This window comes from Triturus cristatus, chromosome 8 (assembly GCF_964204655.1).
Source record: "Triturus cristatus chromosome 8, aTriCri1.1, whole genome shotgun sequence".
Lineage (NCBI taxonomy): Eukaryota > Metazoa > Chordata > Amphibia > Caudata > Salamandridae > Triturus > Triturus cristatus.
In genome coordinates this window covers 855,575,627-855,589,451 of record NC_140591.1, presented here as the reverse complement: position 1 = coordinate 855,589,451, position 13,825 = coordinate 855,575,627, and the positions used below count along the sequence as shown (strand labels likewise).

Below are 13,825 nucleotides of genomic sequence, written 5' to 3'. Positions count from 1 at the left end.
ATGAAGCAGAAGTCAAAGCAGGTAGCACACTTCACTGTGTGGGTGGAGTAGTTCTAAAAGTGTTGTCTTTGCCTTGATCTTGTATGGGAAGTGGCTCCATGTTGCGCATGATGACCACCAAAAAGGGGTTACTATGTTATGAGAAGCTGCCCTCAGTGATGCGTCTGATGGAATAGTGTGAGACAGACGCTCAATTTTAAAATGTGTTATGCTGGCAGTTCCGATTAGTTTTACTGGTTCCATTACGGTGTTGGTATTTTATCCTAGGTTCTCAATCAGATTTCCTATGATGGCTATGGTACGGTATAATCCACTGATGTTCCGGATCTGCTAGAGGGGGAACCCAAGACCTGCTGGGACAGACTATGCCTGTCCTCCTTTTTCAAATGATTGCCTTTACGGGATGTCAATGGAAGAGATTAGCCAAAATGGACTGCATTAGTGTCATCCTTTTGTTATTTATTATCGGATGTCAGTTCTCAGACTAAGTGACTATTTGGAACCTGCAGCGTGGACTATGTTAAAGTCCTTCAGTGATCGGAAGGTTGTGGCAGGTCTCTTTAGTCTCGGCAGATCTGGTTAGGACTGAGGACTTATTTAAGCAGGCTTGTATATCCTGTATCTGCTCCATAGGTCCTTTCATATACAATAGACCTGAACTGTTGATGATGGTGGCGCAAGTAATGAATTTGTAAATTGTTATGATATGGTGATATGGATATTAAATTGATACTGAGAGGAGAGTCAGAGACTAGAGTATCTGTCCATCTTGTGGTTAGAGGTAGAAGGTGGGTCAAATGAACGTTTATGTCATGGAGTCAATTTAATGTAACACTTTACATTTTGAATGAAGCAGATCGACGAGTATGCATCTTAATAGATGCCAACAGCCCGTGACAAGTATGGAACACTCTAGCAACTGCTATGTGGGGAACGTGAAAAAATCCCCAAAACAAGGACGGAAGCCTTCTATTTACATTAGAATATACAAAGGAACAGTAAAACAGCCCCCAGTTCTTTCAAGATAAACGGCACCCTTATCCTATGAACTCGCATCCCAGTCCTGCTTTGGTACAGCTTTCCTCTTAACCTTAACCCCTTCCCCCTCCCCCTTCCCTCTCCCTCCCTCCACGGGAAGCAAAGGAGCGATTCACTCACGCAAATTACATTTCGGCTGGGGTCGCATACCAAATCCTCTAATAAATGCTGAACAAGGCATGTTAAAAATGAAACGAGATATTTGAACTAAAAAATACAAACTGTGGGACAGCTGAGGAGCCTCGCCAGTGGCTGGAAATGTCTGGTGACGCAACAAGATTCTTGAAATGGCTTTTTCTTGGCGCCCGGCGCGATCCAGCTGTTTTATTAACGCAGGCACGCAGCAGAAGAAGTAATACAAACAGCACGGCATCATCAGAAAGGAATGCTCTGACTCGGGAGTTTTTTGCACATCACCAAAGGAAACGGCAACAAAACGAACAGGCTACGAAAGAGCAGCTCCAAGACACACATAGCAAACAAAGGCAGCAGCGAGGTCAGCCAAAGACCCAGAAAGCTGGTGTTCATGAAGCACTTACGTTCCACAGGCACCGAGGGCAACTTTCGATTCCTTGAAAGGCAGAAATCACCGTGGCATACATATTCCAGCTTATTTAACAAAGCCTTTGGCCAAAAGTTAAATAGTCTACCCTCCTACAACTGGCAGCTGCGGTCCCACTTTAACCCCTGCCATACACCGGTCCTTTTCCATGTCTTTTCGGCCCAGTCATATCATAAGAAAATGTTTTTTAATGCGTAGGCTTTTATAGGAACTGAATAATAATGTGCTTTAGCTTACAATTGCCCTTTCAACTATGGAACACAAAAATTAACTAAAAGAAACGTGAAAGGAACCTTTTCAGAAACAGAAACGTTGTTATCAGTCACAAGCGTAAACTACGTCAATATGAACCACAAGGAGAAAATTTAGTATTTGAAGCGCCACACCCATTTAATAAACGAAATGTAAAATCAGGCGATTGCCAAATGTTCAATTAGCACACTTCAAGTCATGCTAAGTGCTTGCTGCATTGTTTGGGTTGAGTCCATGTTACATTACACATTGGCTTTATCCATCATGGTGAGAAATCCCTCTTAGCATTATATTGTACACACATAGACTTAATACAGCAACCACCAAAGCTGGCAAATTGACGTTAGCAGAAAATCAGAGATTTGAGGAAATCCTCCTCTAGTGAGGTTAGTGATCTGATAACCATACCTATGAATTTTGACCATTGGTGCACTTCTCTGGCAGTTCTGAGAAGACTGGTTGAGTTTGCTGATGAAATGGCGTGAAGCCAGTTCTCTGGCCTGTCTCCAAATATATTTTGTGTCTTCCGTTTTATTCATAACCAAATTAAATACTTCTGTTATTATAAACAGAGCATGGAGATCATCAATGCCTTACTTTATGCTGACAAAGATGTACTTTTTAACTACAAATTGATACAACAGCAGAAACTGTTAGCTGCCAATGATCACTAATACGTAGAAACCAATCTTGAAAATAAAGTTTACTTTTTAAAGGTTCAATAATTTTTTAACAATATTGTTAAGGTGATGCAAGAATTTAGCGTTTCGAAGGCTAAGCTTTTACGTGCAAGGTCAGAAAAAATATTTTCTGATGGATTTATAAACTGTTCACAAAATAAGATCCAGATCCTTCTTGTCCATTTACCTTTGCTACTATAATGATGAAAAAGAAAGTGGCAGAAACTAGCAGATTAAGGAGGTGTGTGATGGTAGCTCTTTAGAGTAAGCTAGCTCCCAATTGATGTTGAGGGACCTGGGATTGTAAATGCAATCTCTGGAGAAGAAGGTACGAGACTGCCACCCATTATCTGATCACCCGGTACATGAATTAAAAAATGTGTTCATCACGGGCAATTTATCAAATTTTGTTCCCCGCAAACAGGAGTCCTTGCACTACTTAATAAATTTTAATCGCTAACATGTCAAACACAAATGAAAAACATCTCAGATTAATTTACATTTTCTGAGAATCCACAAGACCATCATCATTAAATAGTAAATAAACCAGTTATTCTAATTTGACTGCCCATATCTTTCTGAAAGTCCACACAAGAGCTCAGTGTGCTAAGGGTTAGAACATATTTGCAAGTCATGAGTTTAAAACCTGGAAAGACAGAATCCGCCTTTGAACCTTCTGAGGTGAATACAATAATTACTATTAAACTGGTTAATAGAACGTTAGTTGTTTACAGTGCTTTAAGTCGGCAGTTGTATGGTATGAAGGGGTATATAAAACAAGTCATTATTATTATTGGCTCAACACCTGAAGGAATAGCTTTATAAAATTATGATGGTTTAACTTTAAAGCAATAATGTAACAAATCTTTTATATTATCTGTTACAATTTTATTCTGCCAAAGCAGGAGGCGCAAGGCAGTTAAAAATGTTTATAATGCTTGTTTCTATTATCTTTTGTAATTTAATGCGATTGCTTTTGAGACTTTTTAATCTTCGAATGTTTATGCGCATGTTTAAAGCTAAAATAAATATTGATAAAGTAAAAGCAATCCCAGCCGGAGACAAGACAGCAAACTAACCCTTTATAAGGCTGGGATGAGATACATGGGTGGGAAAGTACTTGAAAGTGTAGAAAAAACTGCAAAAGAGTCCAATGCTGTGTTGCTATTACGGATTCAGTGCCATGCGTTCACATCCAGTGCTTTAGATTAAGGGCATCATACAAGGCTACTTCAACTGAGCAATTTCAGAAAACCAACTCACCCTTCCCTGGGTGACTATTTACAGTTAACAACTTGCAATTGGATGACTATATTTTACTGCACTGGCCAGAACATTAGTGTGGTGTCTTGCAAATTAAAAATGATGGAAGCCATTTGGCTCCAGATGGACTCTGTAGAAGTGTGACACAAGTGTTAGAGCGGAATGCACTGAAGGCTAGTTTAGAATGTTGAGTTTGCGTTTACACTCAGAAGAATAAAGAAGTGTATTGCTAATCTCAAAGTGTGGTGTAGCCATTTGCAGGTATTTAGGCTGGGGAGGTTGCTACAACTGGCGACAAGTTAGGGAATACGTAACCTGAAGAGAACAGTGTTCTCCCAGAGAGTTTGCTGTGGTTAAGCAAACTGCTTGTACATGCCACATGTGTTGTAGTCGAGGTGAAGAACCGATGTTTAACTCAAGTGTAGTCAAAGCGCAACTCCAGCCGCCGTTAAGAAGTTAAAAATTGCACAGAAATCTTTGTATGGATGACCGAGAACCTGCTGATCAGATCATACATAAAAGGTACTGCGCTGCAACACAATATAAAGCCAGAAGCAAACCGGAGTGTGAACGCTAAAGGCAGACCGCAACCAGGTTTTCAAAGAGCAGCTATTGATAATCACAGAGTGCAAGATAACATTACAATAGAAAGTGGTGAAGACAAAGAGCGCGTAAAGAGACGCCCAAGAATAAAGAAATGTACTCACCAGAACCTGAACAAAGTGAGCCATTAGGACCTCAGTGCCAGGTGCCGCAACCCAGGTCAAGCACATGGGTTGTGATTCACAGGTGCGTGACCATCTCCACAGTCTTCGAATATCGTCGGAACAGTGAAATGTTTGAGCAGGCCAAGAAGGAAGTCACGCTTGCAGCTATCATTACACATGATCCTGAGGCCAGCACGTCACAAGATCTCACTGCTGAGTCACATAAACCAAGCTACAGAGATCCACAAGCCGTGTCATTAAGTTCTACACTGGTCTACAGCGCTGCCGCTTGCCTGAAAACACCACCACGTTTCGATACCGCCAAAAAGCAAAATACTGGCGATAGAAGGACTGCTTGAATAGAGACATTTTATGATTTCATCTATGCACTTGAAGAGAATGATAACAAAAAGATTATCAAGTATCTTAAAACTCTTGCTGGTGGTGGCATAAAATAAATCATTAAGAGAATGCTGCGAACCAATGGACTGCTATTGATAAGACGCCGGAGACTAATCAGCACGGCACCCCGCCGCATACAAGCATTCTGATACAGAAGCTGTATATTTCATAAAAGTTCGTCATCGTTACGAACAACAAACAACCTCTTCCCGTGTACCCATCTTTTAATCAGTATATCTTCAAGCAATTGATCTGACACGGCAAATACGGCACTTTACGTTTCGGGAGTGTGGTTTCATCCGAACTTCATCTCTGGCTGCATATTTTATCACAAAAAATTTGCCAAGCTCACATTTTGGGAGAAAAGAATTGGCATTCATATTAGATTTTAACATATCAGGAGGTAAAAAACAACGTGATCGTACCTCCTCAATACAAAGATACCAGACTGATCGCGTCAATATCTGGATACCAAATTACCATCCTAATAGAAATTTGTGGCAATTCCTGATGAAGGCGTCCTTTACGCCGAAATGCGCGTCAAAGACTTAACTACTGCCACACATATGGTGTTTTATGTATATGTTTCATGTATTTTTATGAAATGACAATGTTTTTAATTTATTTGACACTGCTGGTACTTTTAATAATAAAAATGACTTATGAATTTGTATACGTGAAGATTAAATATCTTTGAAATATTGCACATCTATTGGTTTTGCTACACTGAGCTGTATACTATAGAGTGACGATCATCTGTTCAGTTGCCTAGGAATTTATTTTCTACTATATGCGAACCGATGAAGTGTCAAATTAAAGAAGTGTTGAATCTCAAGTTTAATCCAATCCCAAATGTTGATTACAAAAGATACATCTTCAACCAGGAAATAGAGAAAGCTGGTGAAACCACCGATGAATTTGTGGAGTGATTCGACACACGCATCAGACATTAAGTTTAATTAATTTAAAGAGAAAGAACTTGAATTGTTACTTAAGCATGATATTTTTGAGCATTCCACTGGTCCAACGCCATTGGTTTCTCCAATAGTAGTAGTGCCCAAAAAGGACAGTGAAGAACCTGCACGCAAATGAGTTGTCAAGCTAACAAGGCAAATGAATGAGAATGACATCCAGGTCCACACACTGCTGACATGCGTCACAACACAAATAAATGGTGCAAAGGTCTTCTCTCGTCTGGATTTAAATATAGGCTATCATCAGAACTTAAAAAAGATTGCAGGTACATTACGACCTTTTCTACACATGGTCTGTTTCGATACAAAAGACTACGTTTTGTTGTCATCTGCTGCAGAAATATTTCAAGATGTCATTCGACGTATCATTGAGCCGGTCATGAATGCATTCAATTACAGTGATGACATATTGGTTTTTGGAGCTACACAAAAAGAATATGCTAAAGCTCCTGCACAAGTATGTAGTTTTGTTGCCGAAGCAGGTTTGACTTTGAATGCAAACAAATGTGAGCTCCATAAGAGAAAACTAAAATTCTTTAGCCATATCTTTTCTGATGGGGATATGACACAAGATCCTGCTAAAGTAAAAGCGCTGTCAAATGCTGATCCCCGCAACATATTTCCATGGTGCGTTCATTTCTTGGCATGGCAAGTTACTGTTCCAGATACATACAAGACTTTTCCACTGCAAGTGCTCTGTTGAGAGACTTGACGAAAAAAAACGTTTCATTTCATTGGCCACATGAATGTGAGAAACGTTTCAAGAATATTTAAGAAGCCATTGAGAACGCTATTGAAAGGGCATATTTTAATCCAAAGCTTCATACAGAGGTTGTTGTTGACCTTAACCCAGTCGGGTTAGGAGCTATCCTTGCACAGCACAGTGGACACACAAATGCTCGAAATCATATTGTGGCATACACTTTTAGAAGTGTGTCCCAAACAGAACGCGCTTACTCACAACCTGAGAAAAAAAGCTTAGCTGTGGTATGGGCTTATGAACATTTTCTTGTATTCCTGTGCAGAAAACCTTTTGATGATGCTAACTGATCATCAAGCTTTACTGACTATATTTGGAAATCCAAAGGCTAAAATGCCTCCTCGAATTGAATGATGGGGAGTAAGGTTACAAGAGTTAGATGATTATACTAATGTGAATAGTCCAGGGAAGGATCAGAACCCTGCTGACTAATTTTCCAGAGTGCCTATACTAGGTCATGGTACTCCATCTAAGACGGCGGAGGACTATATTAACTTCAATGTAAAATCCAGTACACTAGCTGCCATTTCGTTAGCCCAGATAATTACTGCCATGATAGTGACATGTTAAAGCTGGAGAATAAAATTACACGTCAGTCATGGAACCAACACACTCAACCAGTGATGGTGAATATCAAAAGTACAAAAAATGCTAAGGATGAACTGCCCCTAACTCAGGAAGGAGTTCTATTACGAGGATCCAGAATCATGATTCTGGAGAGTCTGAAACTGAAAATTATCGAGGAAGCCCATGAAGGACATTGTGGAATTGCAACTGATGGAGCAGGTAGAACAACATTTTGTATACCTCCTCTATTTTGCATGAAAAGACTAACTATATACCCTACTGATTATAATATTACTAATGGGTTGTTGTGTGATATTAATTCAACCTTTTGCATACACCAATTACACGTGGTAAATTGCTATTTGCATGGCAAAATAACTTGAATAACTAAAATATGTACGCATATTAATAGTAGTACATGTGGTAATTAGATATCGTATGATTTATGTTGCTTATGTGACGTTTGCATTCCTAATTGGATCCTAAAGGTGAATATTATCGCTTTAAATGTTGCTATATGATGGGAAAATACTAATACATAAAGGGATTAGTGAGGGTATAACATTAGAATCATCATTTTTTTGTATTAATTATTCTTTTATGTTTGTTTCGCTTAAGTTGACATTTGGGTTTACCCTAAAATGGCGTCGGAAATCGAGTTCAGAAGTGGCCACCGTCTCGTGAGCGCGATGCCTACTGCGCAGACTCGGATGGCTCCGTGAACTTCCTGAAGACCTGAGCACCCAATGTCCTCGGTCAAGGATAGGATCTTGGTGGACTGCCAAACTTCAGTCAGTAAAAAACCGGTCTAAATGAACAATTGGATCATACAAGCAAACCTAATACATTGTTGCATAAGGACAAACATACGCTACGGAAGTGAACCAGCAAAATCCATGAGAACATAACTGAATAAAAATCTGACGTTTTCGATCAGCCAATCACATTCTTTCTAAGCCTAAAAATGTTTCAGGTTATCCCGAAATTTATTATAAAAAAAGAGTAGTAGAATAGGGAGGGGTCTGGCTTGTTTCATTTTCCATTTTCCTGACGTCTATGCTGGCGATGACAGATGCTTGCACGATTTCTGGTCCTTTGGAGATCTGTGGGACTGTAACGTCCTAGCAAAGAACTTTCGGACTTTGAGCTTTGGCCTGCTTTATTTGGACAATTTAACGGCTAATTCGGATATGCAGAGCCAAATGAATTCGAGAAAATCCAGATAGCAAGAATAGGTAAATATAATGTCCTGCGATTTGAATTAATTAATCTAGAAATTCTAAAACATTTGATGAAACAAATGCTAATATTAATTGCAAACAAAATTTAGATAAACAAATATTTGATTAACAGAAATTACGAGTTTGTGGTTTTTCGATGAAGAGAATAAAGGATTCCGAGTCTTAAAATGTGTTTTAGCTGGTTCTAAATCACCATCAACCAATCCAACTAATTGGTCCGTCGGCCAAGTGGGTCGAGTGCCTTGATGTTTGAGATTAGGATTCTATAGGTGGCGAATGATAATGTATATTCTGTAAATTGACTTTTTCTTCCCTATAAGGTTATAAGGTACCCCCCCCCACATGTCCAGCGCTTGAATTATTCATCCCTCCTGTGTGCAGACTCGAGAGTGGAGACGTGTGAGTGTAGGTGTTATGGGCCCCACCAATGACTGCGTGTGTGAGTAAGCTAGTGTGACGTCGGGTCTGAGATGCAGGAAGGATAGTAGTGTATATTGATATATTTTTTCCACGCCCCTCTTTTCTTCCCCTCTGGGTCTCGCGCTGGATCACTACCACAAAACAAGCTCTCTGAGACAGAGTTTGGTTCCCTTACCTTGATGACAGGGGTGGAACTGAATTAAAGGCCTGTCATTTATGCAACTACCTCTCTACAAAAACTATTCACCACACCTTCAATGTCAGAACTCCCAAAGCATGCATGGGAGAGAATAGCCGTTGACTTTTTCAGTCCACTTGACAATGGACATCTATTGGCGATTATGGATTAATACTCACGATTTCCACTAATTGAAGATCTTTCATCTACAACTCAAGAACAAGTCATTGAAAGAATAGACAGCATTTTTGCTACATGGGGTGTTCCAACCACAGTGAAGTCTGACAATGGCCCGCAAGCCTTTCAATAGTAGAGAGTTCAGAGATTTCTTGGAGCATTTGAAAATAAAGCCTCAAAAGAGCACACTTTTGTGGCCACACGCCAAAGGACTTGTTGAGTGTTTCAGGAGTACACTAAAGGAAGCAGTGCAGTGTGCCACTCATGAGAATCTCAATTTGGAAACTGTATTGAATTCTGTCTTGAAAGCTTATCGTTCAACATCCCACTCGACCACAGGTGGGAGTCCTGCGACTCTGATGTTCGGGAGAGCGATGGATTCCAAGTTAACTCGATGGACCAATCAGAGGAAGAAAGATGAGACAACTTATGAGAAGGACTTGGTTAACAAGCAAAAGATGAAAATATAGGCTGACAAAAAACGACATGCAAAGACCATCGTCTTTAAGAGAGGAGATCTAGTGCTCATTTGACAAATGCAGTAAAAAAAATCTGATACTCCTTTTAATGCAGAAGCTTTCCAAGTGGTATCTACTAAGGGACAAATGCTGACTGCCCAGCGCCCCGGTAATTCTATTACCCGAAAATCTTCTCATTTCAGGCACTTGGACCAATCATTCATAAGAACCAATAGTTGAAAGAGCTTCTGGGTCTAAAACATCAGCAACTGATGTTGCTTCTACACCGTTGACATAGATCCTGGACATCGGTGACAATACCTCCAAATTTCCCTGAACAAGATCAGGCAGAACAATTAAAGCTCCAAGTGGATTGATTGAAGAGATTTGAATGTATATGTCTATCAAGAAAAATTATAATTGTATTTTTTTATTGAACGGTGGGGGAGATGCAGTGTTATGAGAATGAAAAATTATGGACCCCATTTGACTCCAGGTGGACTCCATAGAACTGTGACATAAGTGTTAGAGCAGAATGCACTGAAGGCTAGTTTAGAATGTTGAGTTCACGGTTACACGCAGAAGAATAAAGACGTAGAGTACTAAGCTCAGTGTGTGGTGTAGTCTTTTGCGGGTAGACAGGCTGGGGAGGGCGCGATAATGAGAAACTGAACTAAATGATTACCTACGCCTATGCTGCGTTTTCTAAAGGCACACTGCTGCACCAGGAGTCTTAACTATCAAATAACAAATGCAATGATTAAACTTGTGTCAACCAGTGTTTGATGGCTTTAAGATCAGCAATATCAAATTCAAACTGTTAACAGTATAGTATGCTCTACAGAAGAAGAGGTTTTCAACTTTATCTTTTTAAAGAACTATAGAGTTGCCCATATTTTTGTCTGTAGCACTCAGTAGTTGGACAGATACGTGGATTGAAAATGCAGTATATATTGCAGCATATTTTAAGACCAAACACCCAAGTCCAGTTCAACTGGCCCTACAGAAATCATTGAAAATGGCGGGAATGCTCGAGTGCCCACGCCACCTATCCAAAAGTAGGTGAATTTGTTTGAGAGATGGACAATCTGGCTACCAGCTAACTTCTGAAGGAAGCTGCTTTCATGGCTTCTTCATCAGTATAGGTGTGGATGATGAGCTTTCTCCTATTTGGGGCCCAAACATTGAAACTCACTCTCCTTTCTGTCTTAGTACACAATCAAACTTGATGATTTCTCCCATTAGGACTCTGGAGTTGTCTTTGCCAATCACTTCCTCTACTATTCTACTTTTGTTAGAGCGAAGACACTCTTTCAGGGTAAGAACACGTTCTTTGAAATTCTTTCATCATGATCATCCTCATCCTGGCAGCTGGCCCATATGGGGAAAAGTTGCACACTGCCCTGCTCCCTGGGCTCAGAAGAACGGAGTGCAGCATTGCACAACCCCCTACCTCTGGCAATCTGGGATTTGGGTATACTCGGTGTTTAATTTGAGCCAGCAGTCACTGGTTTACCTACAGCAAGAGAGAGTAATACAGGTTAATTGCAAAGACAGAAGAAGAGAATGATGGGGAAATCATAACAAGCGGAGAAAGCAGGAAACTGCAGAAGTAAAATAAGAGTCTGGGAGTGTCTGGTCGTGGATTGACGAGGCCTTAAGTGTATTCCAGACTATGCAGCCTTGGTATATGGCATGCTGACATTAAATAGTGCAGGCCATGGGCTTCTGATTACAGCTTTGGACACCAGCACACATTCTTTTACAAGTTAAGCACTGCTAGATTCCATTACCAGAGGAACATCCCTGGACGTTGCTAGGCAGTGAAAGTCTCTCGCCAGGTATACCAACCAAGTCAGGGCTGGAGTGTGTCGGTAGATTTCAAAGTGGGATGAAGAAGCAAAGAGAAGTGGGAAGTGGTAGTTCAAGACCTCAGAATGTTTGCCTTCTTAAATAGATCGAAAGAGCAGATAGCTAGCCTCACAACACCCTTTCATTCATGTTGCCTGATCACACTGATATCATGACATAATCAGGGCTCAGGGCTTCAGGATTTTCCACCCTAAATCAGATAGCTTACCTATTCCAGACATCGCTAAGAAATTATCCAGGAAGTCTCACAGGCATGCAGCTTGCAACTGAAACCTTTGACTGTTTAGTCCCAACATACTTACACATATTAGCTTGAAAGATCAGGCTTCATGTGAACATCTTCCCTTAAAAAAAATGTGTTTCCTATAGCAGACAAAAGAGGAAGGAAAAAGACTGATGCTTTCCTACCTCCACATGGCTCCTAATATACTGCACTTTAGAAAGAAACTCAAGTAAACTAAAGGGCTGTTCCTACTGATGGAGCAGGGTTTTTGCGAAATAAAACCTGCTCGAATTGAACCCTTAGTAATACTTATTAACGGTGTGCTGTGAAAAACATATGCGTAAAAGGGTCTAACATGAAGGAAAATGATACTGCACAAGCATGAACTAAAAGCACTAGAGTAGGCTGCAAATGCTTTTGACTAATGTAAGGTAAAAGGACTAATGCAGCTTTAATGCATTAATTAATGTTTGCTAGGAAAATAATATTAACTCGGGTTGTGTATGGGTAGATGCAACACAGGGTGGGTGCGTTATGGTATAGCATTATAAGTGATTAATAATATCTGGATTTGTTTTCCATAGAAATATGGTTTTCTGCTCTGCAGGAAACAATTGGGTTAGTGAAAGAAAGAAATGTGGTTTAATTCTGAACGAGAAGGAGAAGGTGGAAGACAATTGTCCTTCACGGGTTCTATGTGCCTGCCAAGAGTTTGCTTGGAGAAACAAAATCATCTTTGAGAGAAAGAACACTTCCTTGGAGAGCGGCGCTAATGGACAAACGTGATACAGAGTTTGTTACATGACCACGATGCAGGAAATGTGTACTATGATAGCGACTCAAATTTTTATTTCCTGGGCTGGAAGTTGATAAGATGAATAAATCAAAAATGAGGTCTCTGAACAAAGTGACATGACGAGAGTGGTGTGACAGTACACCCCCTTTCTTAACCAATTGAATGAGAAGAAATTGTCAGTTCTGACACAATTGTGGATTGGTCTTTTCGGGTTTTAGGGTATAATTGAGGTTCCCGATGGGAGCGGTGTAGGTGGTTGTGGCGTTTGTTGTTGCAGAGTATCTTGCGTGAGAAGAGGCCCGTGTTGCTGTCTCCTATTCTTGAGCTGGCTGTTCCTGACTTAGTCTTTGCCTCTTCAAATCTTCTTGAGGAGCCTTACTGCTTTCATGGCCAGAGGGTAGTTTTCCTATTTAGTTAGTATAGACAGAAAACTGAATTTGCATAATCATTTGCAAAATTATTTTTGTCTCTGAACCTTTTGGCTCTTCGCCTTTACACTCCTTTATGCACAGTTATTGAGATGCGATCTATTGTTACCTCTCTAATTTTGTTTCTCGTGATGGTCTATGATTCATTCTGTACTTGGTATTGATGAGCATTTTCACGTTATTTAGATAAAGCATTTTAAATATACAAAATGAGTTTGTCTTGTTTAGAGGTATTTATTCTTGAATTATAAGTACGATAGAATTAGGTATTAGTTTGCCAAACCCCGTCTACATAAATAAAGACTGCATCACCACAAATTATATGCAGAGATGATGACGATATAATTAGGATTTCTGTAAGTTTGGTTTTACACTCACCCAGCGTGAAGGGACATTGTTGGGTAATGAATTTGGGCCTTGTCTGTGGAAATGTATTAGTCCCAGATCGCTGGATCACTACTTTGTGGCACACAACGATCACCATTCAAGGTGATTTCAATCTTTCTTTGGTTAATTCATTTACAAATCCCCTCAAACAAATTAGCCTGTCACTTCTCCCTTACTTTTCCTTTGAGTAGCCTACGCATGCCCTCCCTTCTGGATTGGCACCGTGCTTTTAATACTTGGTGAAAATAAGAACGTGAGTAATATCCACTCACTGTTATACGGCCTGACCACACGGCAGTATAATTTCACTTTCCTTTACCCAAAACAAAACTCAGCTTTCTGGTTAATTAGCACACTATTCTGAAACAGTGTTTCCTAGCCCTCCAGCTATAAAAAAAAGAAACGGATGGACTGCAACATCGAAATCGGAAATACGGTTA

The 13,825-nt window shown here is 40.1% G+C and overlaps 1 protein-coding gene across 1 annotated transcript in view; it reads right to left on the bottom strand.

The window, feature by feature from the left end:
• Nucleotides 1-13,825, bottom strand: part of DCBLD2 (discoidin, CUB and LCCL domain containing 2) — a 354,867-nt gene that overhangs the window by 268,243 nt on the left and 72,799 nt on the right. The gene's annotated exons all lie outside the window — the stretch shown is intronic.